Here is a 14,109-nt window from a genome sequence, read left to right on the forward strand (position 1 = left end):
TACCAAAATGAAACTTTTAGAATGAATATTAATGTTTGCGTTCCCGCCCATCAATTTATTTTCCCATGCACTTTTATTCCACCCGGCAATGAATGTAACAATATCAAACAATGTATTTATGCTTGTACAGTCTAGCTTCTTCTTGTGGGGTTGAGAGTTAACGCTCTCATGAACATCATCGGGTAGGACAGTAGCTGGCATGAGTTCAATGCCACAGCTTGAGTTTTCTTGCAAACTTTGCACATGCGCAGTGTGGGTTTCAAAATGGAGTCACAGATACATTTCAGGCCAAAACACGAGCTGATAGTAAAGCAGAAAGGAAACAGTTTTAGAACAAAAAATAAATGAATGCACTGTATACCACTTATCTCTACTCCCATTACTTTATTTTTAACTATTGCGTTATAAATTAGGCAGAACGAACAGCTTAGCAAAAGCAGCGGTGCAAGCTTCTTGCATGTGAGGACATAGAACAACCACCTTAGTTCTAGTGTGCAGAAGCAAAATATTCCCTCCAAAGCAGAAAGTATGTCATGTCACGTTAGTGTGAGAGACGCATGCGCAATAAGAAAACCCACGTAGCAGGGGCCATTTTAGTGCAAGCGGATTATAGTTAGTAAAGGCACAAATGCAAGCTTCCCCTAGATGTCATGCAATGCAATATTAATAGGACAAAACATGTTGATTAGTACATTAACGTTATGTCGAGAGGACTGAATACAAGCAAGTCTCATTACGTGCGAATCCTTTCTCCATCACTTGGACTAATTGTTCTTTCTGTTGGCCAGGGTAGGTTTAGTATGTTGGTCCACAACAACTGTAGTGAACCTTTCCCAGTTAGTCAAGGGGTTTTCTCCCACCGTCTGCTTGGCCATCACTAATTGCTTACAAACATGCATCAGTTTTAGTAGGGAGGCAGCAGTACATCTGATGTATTTGGGATTGATTGTGTAGCTTATTATTCCCTGGTCGGCAGCCGGTCCTTGATCTTCAATATCTATTTCAGACTTATCTCCTGCAGTCAATTTTTTTTTTCAAATAACTTTATTCGTTTTTTTTTCATACAAAACCATAAAAGTTTCCTCATATAACTATTATTGCACTTTACATGAGCCTTATTCCAGGGATTAATTTTGTACAGACTGAGGGTCCAGGTATTTCCTATATTTCATTGAGCACTTTAAAAGTCCAATCACAAGGGGTATACAGTCAGGTTTTAACAATTGTAAATAAAATAAGGCGGGACGGACTTGAACAAAATTTTTCCTTTTTAAAAGAGGTTTAAGAGAAAAAGCCCTGGGGAATTCATAAAATTTACAAAAAAATACAAAGTGCAGCAGATCCTGTGGAGACAAGTTGTCGCAGCCACAGGTTGCTAACACTGTCCCTTTGTGACAACCCCTCAGGACTGCTAAAAGTAGGTGAAACAGGTTGAACCAGAACCTGATTAGTAAAAAGCGCTCATGTGAGGTTAATGGCCAGAGCAAATAAGGTTCTACACTAGGCATAGTTTTCAGCATTATCTGAAGGCGTGCATTGGGCTTACACAGTTCCTTTTCCTCCCTTTCCAGTCTTTTTCGTGTGGTAAAGGACTGTTTAATATACACAACGTCCTTCCTGGTGATTCTTGCCGGGTTTGAGAACAGATCCGGGCGTCCCTCCTTGCTAAAACTGGTCTTAAGATATTTCATCCAGGGGTTTTTGATCATATAATCCAGGCTCAATGCCTCTCTTAGTCCAAGCTGTTTATTGAGCCAGCATTGCAGCCAGAATAAGAGTGGCTGTAAGGGCAGTGAGTCACTAATGAATGGCGTGCCAGTTTCTTTGTGCACCGCCATGTTTGGGGTCCCCTGTGGGACACACAGAAGCTGTTTTAAAAATGTATTTTCGGCCACTTGAAGAATCTCTAGGTTACAGTGTCCCCATAGCTCGATACTATAGCTGGCTATCGCAATACTCTTGGCACAGTATACTTTCAGCATAGCAGCCACCGGTCTATTACCCAATCTTGAGGCAAAATCAAATAGTGCTGCATTGGCCCTGGTAACTTCTCCCTTTTTTTTGGCGAGCAAGGTGTTCCAATTTAACTGATTATCAAAAAGAACACCTAAGTATGAGAAGGAGGTGCAAGTGGGTACGCTGTTCTCATTTACCAAGATGGGGTGGTGTTTTTTTGCTCCTTTCCCCTCCTGCATTACATACGATTTTGTGTTATTGATGTGCAGGTCACGGCTAATCATGAACTCATGGAAGGCGTTTAACAGAGTCTTAAGCCCTTTCGGGGTGTGGGCCAGGAGGACTGCGTCGTCCGCATACAGCAGGACGGGCAGTCCTCGCTGGCCCACGTACGGATAGTCGGTCCCTGTACCAACCAAGTGACTTTCAAGGCCATTAATGTATAAATTAAATAGAATGGGGGCCAGGATGCACCCTTGCCTGATTCCCCGTCTAGTATCAAAATTTCTTGTAACCTTGAGGTCCGTAGAGTATCGAACATTTGCCTTTGTATCTCTATGGAGATCCTTGAGAAAGTTCACCAGATGTTGATCGACCCCTATGGCCTCCATGGACTGCCACAACTTTCCCCGGTTGACACAGTCGAAAGCCGAGGAAAGATCCATGAAGGCCATGTAGATGGTCCCTGGGCGTGAAAGTGTGTACTTACTCAGGATCATATAGAGGTTAAGGCATTGGGCCGTGGTTGAGTGTCCGAGCCGAAATCCGTATTGGGTATCAGAAATAATCTCGTTGGCCTCAGCCCAGGTCGTCAGCCTCTTCAATATTACTCCCCCTAAAACTTTAATGATAGAATCGATTAGGGAGATGGGCCTATAGTTAAAGGTACAACTACGGTCACCCTTCTTATAGACGGGGACTATAGTTGATACTCCCCAAGAGGTTGGGCAACCCTTTTCGGCCAAAATTGGGGCCCAAAATGGCGGGCTGGATTTAAATAAATCGGGAGGGATGCCATCAGGGCCAGGCGCCTTTTTATTAGTAAGTTTGTTAATTCCCTCAACCATTTCTATTTCTGAGAACACCATAGCGTCTAAACCCGATCTTTCTTCAGATGTAACAAAGGATATATCAGTGCCCTTAAAAATTCCAGAAAAGGGGGCTACCCACTCATCCTCCGTGATGTTGGAACCCGCTTCCTGACCCCCTGATGCTGTTAAGGGGGAGCGGTTGATAGTGGCCCAAAATCTGATGCTGCTGGCTAGGATTTCCGGATCTAATAGTTCCCTCCAGAGCTCTTCTTTCAGCTCCTTTTTCCTTTTTGCCATTGCTTTCTTATAGGTAGTTCGCAATAAGCGAATAAGAGGTCTATTCTGGGGAGATAGTTTAAGAGCCCTCTTCAGGTTTCTGGCAGCTTTAGAACAGTAAGAACAGAACCATTTGGGCTCCCCATGTGTGTTCTTACTCCCTGGGGCCTGTAGCATATTTCCCACCGTAGAAGCCAAACTCTCAAAAGCTTTCAGGATTCCCTCACCCATTGAGTCCTCACTTAGGCACAGTGAGAGTTCGGTGGCACAATTCAGTTTTAGTTTATCGAGAAAAGCTGATGGTATGACCTGGTTCCATTTAATAGGATGTCCACCATTAACAGGCAGTAACGTATTTTTTCCCACTGATTTATCATTTTTTTCATAAGGTTCCCTCCCAACAGCACACAAACTGGATTATGGTCGCTGTATGCACTCGGAGTTATTCAGAAACCCAGGAGCAGGGGCATGGTGTTTCTGGTAACCAGGATAAAATCTATAAAGGTTCCACGGTTTCTCCCCTTAAAGGTGGGTTCTTTTTGTTTGGATAGCGGTGGAGCCACACTCATAGCGAACATTAGGTCAAGCTCATCTAACATAAGGTTTAGGGCGTTACCCTGAGATGTGTGTTCAAAATGTAAGCCCTTTATCAGCGGGCATCCCATGGTCGTTAGGGTGTTTACCACATGGGATCACCACAAAGATGGACATTGAAGTCCCCTGCGAGTAGCAGGTTCCTTCTTATGGGACCACAACACTGAATAATAAAATTATGCAGGTCAGAGATGCCACATCCCTTACCGTGGGTGTCATTATAATAGTTAATCACACACAGACTATTTTCCTTATACCCTAAGACAATGGCCTGATGATTACTGCTACGTGAAGGAATGTCCCTTATGCTGCATTTCAGAGCAAGGGAGGTAAACATGGTCAGTCCTCCTGAAGCTCGTCCGCTTTTAGAACTAATAGCCGGAACCCAGAAGGATCTATATCCATTTAATGTGATGTTACCATTTGTTACCCATGTATCCTGGAGACAGATAATGGAATAGTGACTGATAAACTGAATCCATAGGGGGTCGGAGACCTTTCCCATTAGTCTCGCAATGTTCCAAGATAGAACATTGAAATCTGAGTTTACTATGGTACCTATGGGAGCTCTCTCTACATTGGAAACAGGGGATAATGTTCCCAACTGGTAACCCTCCCTAGAGCCTTCTTTTACCGATCCGGCCTTGAGTCCTGGATTCGGTGCTTGATTAAGGGAAGCTTTCTCCACCCTAATCTTCACTGGAGAGCATATCGACATATGCCGGGGACGAAATGATGGCGATGGACTACGTGAGTAATGGTGCAGTCAGTCGCAATTGTTGAGACCCGATAGAGCGTTGAATCTGTTGGTGACATCCAGATGCCCAAGATAACCGGGGCCGTCCCTTATAGGGGCTCTAATATGTCTCACTGAAATAGAGTCCCACCAGAAGGTCTCATAGGATGGGGTGGCCTATTTCTGTGTGTGCTATAGTCGGTGACACCCCACTGTCCAGGTTTGTAGAAGAACCCAAGTGGTAATATCACTATACCCTGTCCCCTTCGTGAAGTATCCTCCGCCATCTCCCTAAGGATTCTTTCTACTGGGACTGGACTGTTGAAATCTATTACTATACAGTCTCCAGTTAAAGTTTTCCTAGAGCGACCCAGCCAGGCTACTCTCCTGGCCATGATTATGTTGTGCCCAACCGTTTGGCCTGTCTCTGTGTTCTTAGATAACCAATGTGAGACCTTATTTTTGATCTGTGTGAAATCCTCCACCATTCCTGGATGAAGGGGTGGAACGTTTCCTAAGACTATTACTAAAGGGGTGCTCTGTGGTGGTAGATGTAGGAAAGAGCGACTGCCCTCGCCTTGAGTCCGATGATTGGTCTGATTAAGTCTATCAGCTTTTGGACTTACTTGATCCCTCTTTCTGAGTTAATACTGAGGTCCCTGGTTGCTTGTAACATCCCTCCATTTCTTTGGGTGTAACCCTCATCGGTACTAATCTGGTGTCTACAGTTGTTCTTGGCCCTCTCTCCTTTACTGTGCCAATTTGTCCAGCCGTGGGGGCCGTGGGATACTCATAGACAGTCTGTTTGCATTGCTGGTTAACTTGATCCCCTGTCCGCTTACTATCTACTAGGGAATTAAGCAAGAGAGTATTATCTGATGTGGCCTGTTGTAACCTGCCTAAATTTTCATTGATTAATTTGAGTCTCTCGACGAGGGGCAACACTAATGACTTATCAATCTGTTCTATCTGTGATATTAGCCCACCCATTCCCTGTTCAGGCACTAAGATTGTAGCAGACTGATGACCCTTCATTGGGGGGGATTGCACCCTTTTTGCCATGACCGGGTCTCGGGGTTGAAAATTGCTGGGGGTACCCGAGGGGTGTATGATATTGCTCCCAAATTTGGGCATCTTTGACCTCCTCCCGTTTTTCCCTCCCCCACGCCGCTTCCGTTTCCCAGTACATTTTGTGCTGGAGCCTGCCCTTGTAGCTATGGAATTATTTATAGCAGGCTTTGGGTCAGGATTGTCACTTTCCTCGTGAGTATCGATACTGTCCTGAGTGAAGTTTCCAAGGGAGATAGTACTTTGTCTGCCTGATTCTATACTACTCTCTAGTAGTCCTAGGTCAACGAGGCACTGGCTGGTTCTATTTTCGGGGGTGATGCAACTCTGTATGGCGCCCAATGAGGATCTTTTTGAGCTGAGCGATCCAATTGAGAGCCTTTTAACAGTGAGGTCAATCTCTCTTTCAAGGGCCGCAGCTGCCCTGATAATAAAGTTATCTAGAGTTCCTGCAATACTTCCCCCATTAGCTTTCAGGTGTAGGTTCCTCCCTTTGACTGATTTAGTGGGCATGACTAGGTGCAAGGTACAGACACAGGTTAAGTATCCAGAGATGTAGAAAGACAGGGGTTAAGGGAACGCTTAAAGCTTAAAACCCTCTCAGTCCTACAAAGGGTTCATACAATGTCTTGATCACCTGAGGTTGCAGTAACTGTAGAGGCCAATGTTCCAGGGCTTAGGGGGGTGACCAGTCCCGTCCTCAATCGGCCTCGGACGGCCACAGACGTTCCCGCCCTTGTCCCGGGCTTCTCCCGGCGCGACCCGCGCGCGAGGAGGGACCAGGCTGGGCTTTATGCGCCTCCTGCCGCGCACCAAAAGTGTTCCTGCCCCATGGGATCGTGGGGGTTGTAGGCAGGGACAGCGTGACCGGCGGAGCAAAGCCCGGCCGGTCAGCGTCCACAGATGTCCCTGTGATTACAGTCAGGAGCAGGTGGGGGCCAGAGCCAAGCCCGGCCAACGGAAGAACAAGAGCAACGGGTGATTCCTTCAGCCTCAGCCACCCACGAATATTAGACACCAACAAGGGACTCGGCCCCAGGCGGGGCTTTATGCGCCTCCTGGCGCGCACCAAAAGTGTTCCTGCCCCGTGGGACCGTGGGGGTTGTAGGCAGGGACAGCGTGACCGGCGGAGCAAAGCCCGGCCGGTCAGCGTCCACAGAAGTCCCGGTGATTGCAGTCAGGAGCAGGGGGGGCGGAGCCAAGCCCGGCCAACGGAAGAACAAGAGCAACAGGTGATTCCTTCAGCCTTGGCCACCCGCGAAAATTAGACACCAACAAGGGACTCGGCTCCAGGCGGGGCTTTATGCGCCTCCTGGCGCCCACCAAAAGTGTTCCTGCCCCGTGGGATCGTGGGGGTTGTAGGCAGGGACAGTGTGACCGGCGGAGCAAAGCCCTGCCGGTCAGCGTCCATAGAAGTCCCGGTGATTACAGTCAGGAGCAGGGGAGGCGGAGCCAAGCCCGGCCAATGGAAGAACAAGAGCAACGGGTGATTCATTCAGCCTCGGCCACCCGCGAAAATTAGACACCAACAAGGGACTCGGCCCCAGGTGGGGCTTTATGCGCCTCCTGGCGCGCACCAAAAGTGTTCCTGCCCCGTGGGATCGTGGGGGTTGTAGGCAGGGACAGCGTGACCGGCGGAGCAAAACCCGGCCGGTCAGCGTCCACAGAAGTCCCGGTGATTACAGTCAGGAGCAGGGGGGGCGGAGCCAAGCCCGGCCAACAGAAGAACAAGAGCAACGGGTGATTCCTTCAGTCTCGGCCACCCGCGAAAATTAGACACCAACCTCGAAAATTAGACACCATTAACGTTATGTCGAGAGGACTGAATACAAGCAAGTCTCATTACGTGCGAATTCTTTCTCCATCACTTGTACTAATTGTTCTTTCTGTTGGCCAGGGTAGGTTTAGTATGTTGGTCCACAACAACTGTAGTGAACCTTTCCCAGTTAGTCAAGGGGTTTTCTCCCACCGTCTGCTTGGCCATCACTAATTGCTTAACAACATGCATCAGTTTTAGTAGGGAGGCAGCAGTACATCTGATGTATTTGGGATTGATTGTGTAGCTTATTATTCCCTGGTCGGCAGCCGGTCCTTGATCTTCAATATCTATTTCCAGACTTATCTCCTGCAGTCGACTTTCAGATCTCTCTCAGAAAACAAAAGAGTGACAATCTGCAGCAAAGGGAGACTCTGGACGTTGTAGTCGATCATGCATGCCCCAGTTTTGGATAGATTTGAAAGCCCTGGAGGTTTGTCCGGAGCTAGATGACTGTTTATCGAGACCGAGAGATGTTCTAAGTTGCCTTGTATCATCTGTCTTCTTTTGTCTTCTTTATGCCAATGAGGATTTTCTTGATTAGGCATTGTCCACAATTTGTCTTGGGCCTCTATGACTTCATTTAAGGAGGGTGTCCTCATTAGACACATGTTGAAATCAGTGACAATCAGGTCTAACAATTTGTTCGTTAAATGTCTTAACAGAGCCTTCTGAAGTTTTGAGGACCATGTCTATTACTTATATGTCATTCTTGTTGCTTCCCCGCTCAATGCATTCGATTGCACTAGCCGTCAATACGTACATTGCAAGTCCTCCCTTACAGTGCCTGTATTTGCAAGCTTTGATTGTGAGGACAAAGAAATTGACAAAGTACTCCAGAGGGATTTTCACCTGTGACCAAGTCTTTTGTAAAAGTGCAACCTGAAATGATCGGAGGTATTGAAGGGTTTCTGGGTCATTCAGTTTACTGGCCAGTCTGCTAATATTCCAGGAGAATATTCTGTGCAACTAATCTGTCTTATCGTCGAAGTGGGTATTTTGTCATCTTAATAGACTGGTCGTATTCAGGGCCCCTGAAAGCCAGCCCCGCTCTGCTTCAACCTTGATGGATGAAACAGACTTTTCAGGAAACTCTTTAGCATGTTTCGTTGGAGGGCCTGGGGATTTGCTCAGCAAATTTCTCAAGACAGAGTAGACATTTCTAGATCAGCTCAGTATTGTCCCATCTTTTCTTGTGGCCTAAAATGATGAGACTGTGAAAGAACTATAACCAGTCCCTTTGAAGTTACATCAGAGGCAGTGAAGGATGGCACTGCTGCAGAGTTAAGATTTTTATTCGTTCACCGCAGGTGAGGGCAAAAATGAGAGCCCGATAGAGACCCTTTTCAGCACATGTTTTTTAGAACAGCTGAGCACTGGCGGACCCAGGACACTTAAAGCCCTGGGCTTAAGTTATGCCAATGTATTCACTTGATTTGGTACTTGAAAATTCAGGAATAGGTCTTCTCTTTCCAATGAGCTCTTAACAAATGATCAATCAAGAAACAATATTTTTAATATATTAAGACAGGCCTTTATATGTCTTCACCCACATGGATCCCACCAACGTCAAGAGTAAATATTTTGTTTTTGTTCCATGCGCACCTCCAGAGACAAAGAGCCAATATCTATATTCTTTTTCAGAGTTCATATAGTGGAATTTATTGATACTGCTTCTTCAACATTTCAAACTCTTCCCTTACTCTAAAGTTGCAAAAGTGTCATTGGGGGTGTATCAGCCACTTCTCCTTTCTCGCCACTGGTTCAACAGGTCCAGGTAGGACAGCAGAATGTCTTTATTCTAAAACCAGCAAGACCTATTGAAAGTGGTGTAAGAGGCTTTTATATATCTTAATGACAAGATGTCTCACTGAAGAATGCTGTTGTAATTCCATTTTGACTTTACTGTAAAACAGTGTTAATGCTGATCATAAAGTGAGCCTACCAAATGGGTCATAAGGGTCACTGTCTATGAGGATTAGTATAGTTTAAGGGTGTTTAGCCTCTTTTTGGAGTGAAGCCTCACTTCTAATGTCTTCGGAGCATTGCACATTGGTGGCCATATATTATGAAGAAGCCACAATTTGTGTAACCGAAGTATAATCATTAACTTCTTGTATGCTCATGCTAACTAAATGGCTGTTTTAAAGTTGTCATAACTGTGACTAGGCCTCTGAGGCCTTAAGTTTTTATTTCTGATTTAAAGATGTTTTTTAAATTGTGCTTTCACGTTTTTCTTTCCTTTGCAGGAACGTGTTAACATTCAATAGTTAAGAAGAGTACCTGTTGGAAATGGGTTACTGGTTTCTATTCAAGCAGCAACCACAATCCTAGTCAGTGCAAAAAAAATATATATATTTTTTTACTTCTGTTACCCCTCTGGTAGGTTGGCAGAAAGCAATCAGGCTTAACTTAGAGGCAATGTGTAAAGTAGCTATACAGCACTTCAAACAGGAATAAAGTGAAAACACAACACAAGAAAAATCTGACATAATCTAGAAAAATAGAGTAAAATTGAATACATTGTTTGACACCAAAATGACAAAAAATGCAATCAACAGAACCGGAGATATGTCATTTTAAATATTTAAGTGAAGATAGTGCCTAGAAGTACAAAGTGCCAACTGTGGTTATCTAGTCATGCAGGACCTGGACAAAATCACTAGTTCAAGCCGACTGCAATGTAGCATAAGCTGGATAAAAGGACCACATTAGGCCTGCTAAACAAAGTACCTTAAATCCTGGTTTGCAGAGAGTTGCGAGATCTCGCAATGAGGATGTGTCATTCAATGGTGGTTTTAAGGAAGCTGTGGGGCTGCGATGTATATATCAACGTCATCATCAAGGATGCTATTGACGAGGGGCTTGCGATGTGAAGTCCTACATTGAAGCTGCGTCGCACACCGGCTGTCCAAAGAAGATGCAGGGCAGTGACGCGGAGTCCTGCGTCATTGTCAAGGGTGCTGTCGATGATGGGCTTGCAATGCAAAGGACTGCATCGAGAATGCGTCACACAACGGTGGTTCCGAGGAGACTGTGAATGCGATGTGATGCAAAGTACGGAGTTGAGGATGCATCACACTGCCGAGGATCTGCAGCAACTGCGAGGAGATGTATCGCACTGCGTTGGTTTTGTTCACAGGACCGCAGCTGGGATGCCAGAGCAGCTTCAGGCCCACCTCTGAGGGTCCAGGACTGAGGTGGCTCAAGATGGTTGAAGCCTTTTCTGCCCCATAGGCTCTGATCAAGAGGCCAGCAATCTAACCTTTGGAGTCACTCTGGTGGTCCTGGGTTCAAGATGCAGGTCCAATCCTTTCACCCAGGCAGCTGTGCAACAGGGTAACAGACTAGCAGTCCCTCTTGTAACACAGCACAAGAGTCCTTCTGAGTCTTCCACAGGTCCAGAGGTGTACTGAAGTGGTAGGTCTGAGGGTCTAATATTTATACCTAGTGCCAGGTTTGAAGTAGGAGAAAGTCTGGCAATTCCCACCCACAGAGCTGTTTGTAATGTCCTGTCCCCCTGCCCTGGCCCCAGCTCATCTGGGGTCACAAAAGACTAGTGCTAAACCCTTTGTGAATGTGCCCACGGCGAGCCTTTGTGATGTGTAAGTGTGGTAGGTGACAGATCCTCCCCATCAGCAAGTCAGAAATGGCCCATCCTGCTAACACCTACCACCCTTTGTTTTACTGTCGAGGAGCAATACAGAAAGACCAGCTACTAGCTACCCTTAGTCATGTGACCCACTGTACATGCTGCAGACACCAAAAGGTTGCGACAAAAGAATGCCAACTTCAGAATTGTGACTTAAAATCTGACTTCACCATTGAAGGGGGTTTTAAGTTACAATTCTTAAAACACCAAACTTGACATTCCTTCCTGCTTCCAATTGAAAGTTATCACTTACTAAATGTAAGAGGTTAACCCAATTTTATCCTATGGGAGAGGCACGGCTTGCAGTAGTGTAAAGTGAATTTAGGAGTTTTTCACTGCAGGACATGTAAAAGTTAAAAGTACATTTCCAACATTTTAAATATACTGCGCCCTGCCCTATGGGTTACTTTGGGCCTACTTACAGGTGACTTGTATGTGTTAAAAAGGAAGGTTTAGGTCTGGCAAAAGTTTTATTTTGCCAGGTGAAAATGGAACTTTAAACTGCACACACAGGCTGCGATGGCAGGCCTAATACATAATTAAGAGCTTACTTAAGTGGGTGGAACCATCAGTGCTGCAGGCTCACTAGTAGTATTTAATTTACAGGCACTGGATACATGTAGTACCACTTTACTAGGGACTTACACGTAAATTAAAGGTGCCAATTGGGTATAAACTAAGGTCCCCATGTTTAGAGGAGTGAGCTCTGCACTTTAGCACTGGTTAGCAGTGGTAAAGTGCACAGAGATCAAAGGACAGCAAATATGAGTGCAGCATAAATGGAGTAAGGCAAAAAGTTTGGGGGAAGACTACCCTTAGAATGTGAGGTCTAATACATGCCTCCAGGTGAAAGTGGGGAGAAATACCCAACCTCCTGGATGTTCTTATCACTAAGGCAGAAGAACATGGATATAGACCATCAACGCTGGCGTGGTCTGACCAAGGACGATGTTCTATCATAGAGTCCATTTCCTGTAGGGAGATAGACAACCTCAACAGTTTGGGATTCACACTCCTCATTTGCACGAGCAATCTGAGGGGCCTGTGGTATGCCTGAACTTGGAGGTAATTCCCAAACAGGTATGGACTCAGCTTCTTTCATGCCCAGATCCCAACAAAGGTCTCCCTCTTAATAGCACTGCACTTCTGTTGAAGTAACCTCCCGCTAATGAAGGCTACAGCTTGGTCTAGGCCCTCCTCATTTAACTGTGCTAGCACAGCCCAAATGCCATGATCTGAAGCATCTATCTGCACAATGAACTCCTGGGAGATGTCAGGGGCCTTGAATAGAGGTTCGGTAAACATGGCTTCTTTGGTGGCCTATGTCCAGATCACCTTTTTGGGCTGCTTCTTAAAAGTCAGCTCAGTTAAGGGGGTAACAATAGTTTCATATACCTTAACACGCCTCCTATAATGTCCTGTGAGGCCCAGGATGGCTCTCACCTCAGTCTGAGTTTAAGGGGGTTGCTAAACCAGAATAGTCTCAATCTTCGACTGGAGGGGTTGCACCTTGCCCCCACCCACAGTGTGGGCCAAATAAACGACAGCACCCTACCCTATCTGGTGCTTACCAGACTAGATAGTTAGACCCGCCAGTTGCAGGGCCCGAAGTACCTCCTGAAGCTGAAGACAGCTATGTCATCCAAGTAGGCAGCATATAATGCCGCCTTTCCCAGCCAGGACCCTGTTCGCCAACCTCTGAAATGAGGTGGGGCTTTCTTTAAGCCAAAGGGCTTCACTCTGAATTTGAAGTGGACCTCTGGGGTCCAAAATGCAGACCTCTTTTTTGCCTCCGATGTCCAAGCAAAATGCCCGTACCCTGAAGTGAGATCAAAGGTACTAAGTAACTTGACAGCGCCCAGCCTGTTGATGAGCTCATCAGCTTAGGGGATGGGGTCAGTGTCAGCCTTGGTGATGGAATTGAATCCCCTGCAGGCCCCACAGAACCTGAATCCTGGAGTGGTGCCTGGTGGGGCAGCTTTGGGTACCAGCACCACAGGTCTTGACCACGGTCTGCTGGAGGGCTCGATCACCCCTTCTACCAACATCTTGGAAACCTTCTTCTTGATGCTAGCTGTCACCTTGTCTGACAACCTGTAAATCCCAGGGGTGAGGGTCAACATAGAGGAAAACTACCCCAGTAACTGGCAACAGTCCTTCTGCTACTCTGGGTTCATAGTAGGGAAGAGGTTCACACCCTCTACTGACCTGCTGCGCTCCACGGGTATACAAGAGGTCAGGGACAGGTTCACTCTCCTCTTCCACTCCATCATCTATCACCAAGAGCATGGTGACTTCATATCTCTCAAAGTGGGGCTTGAGGCGGTTATGTGATGCTCCCTCAGAGAGTTTTTAGGGGCTCAAGATCCACTGGGTGGGTGGCAACCCCATTCTGCTTCTTCCCCTCATATGTGCCTGTCTAATCATTTTGGATAGCTCTGGGATCTACAGGCTCCGTGACCAACACCTTCTGGCCAGGTTGAAACTCCAACAGGGTGGCTTTATGGTCATACCAGAGTTTCATGACCACTTGACTGGCCTCAAGAGTATCTTTTGCCTTTTTCCAGAAGTGTTGCATCTGGTTACATAGAGTCAGCATCTAGCTGATTATATCTTGAGGGGGTTTCCTGGGTTCGTGCTCCCACTGCTCTCTCACAAGGCTGAAAGTTCACCTCACAGGGTTACCATAGAGGAGCTTGAATGGGCTAAACCTAATCACCTTTTGTGGCACCTCCCTGTTGGCAAATAGCAAGCATGGCAAGATGGCATGCCACTTTCATCTCATGGACTTGGGAAGGCCCATTGTCATGCCCTTCAGGGTCTTGTTGAATCTTTCAACAAGCCCATTTGTTTGAAGGTGGTAGGGTGTGGAGAAATGTATGTTATCCCACACTCATCTCATATGAAATTCACCTACACTGACATGAACTTAGTGCCTCTGTCAGACACTACTTCCATGGAGAACACCACACAGTTAAAA

The sequence above is a fragment of the Lissotriton helveticus genome, chromosome 12, assembly GCF_964261635.1.
Source record: "Lissotriton helveticus chromosome 12, aLisHel1.1, whole genome shotgun sequence".
Lineage (NCBI taxonomy): Eukaryota > Metazoa > Chordata > Amphibia > Caudata > Salamandridae > Lissotriton > Lissotriton helveticus.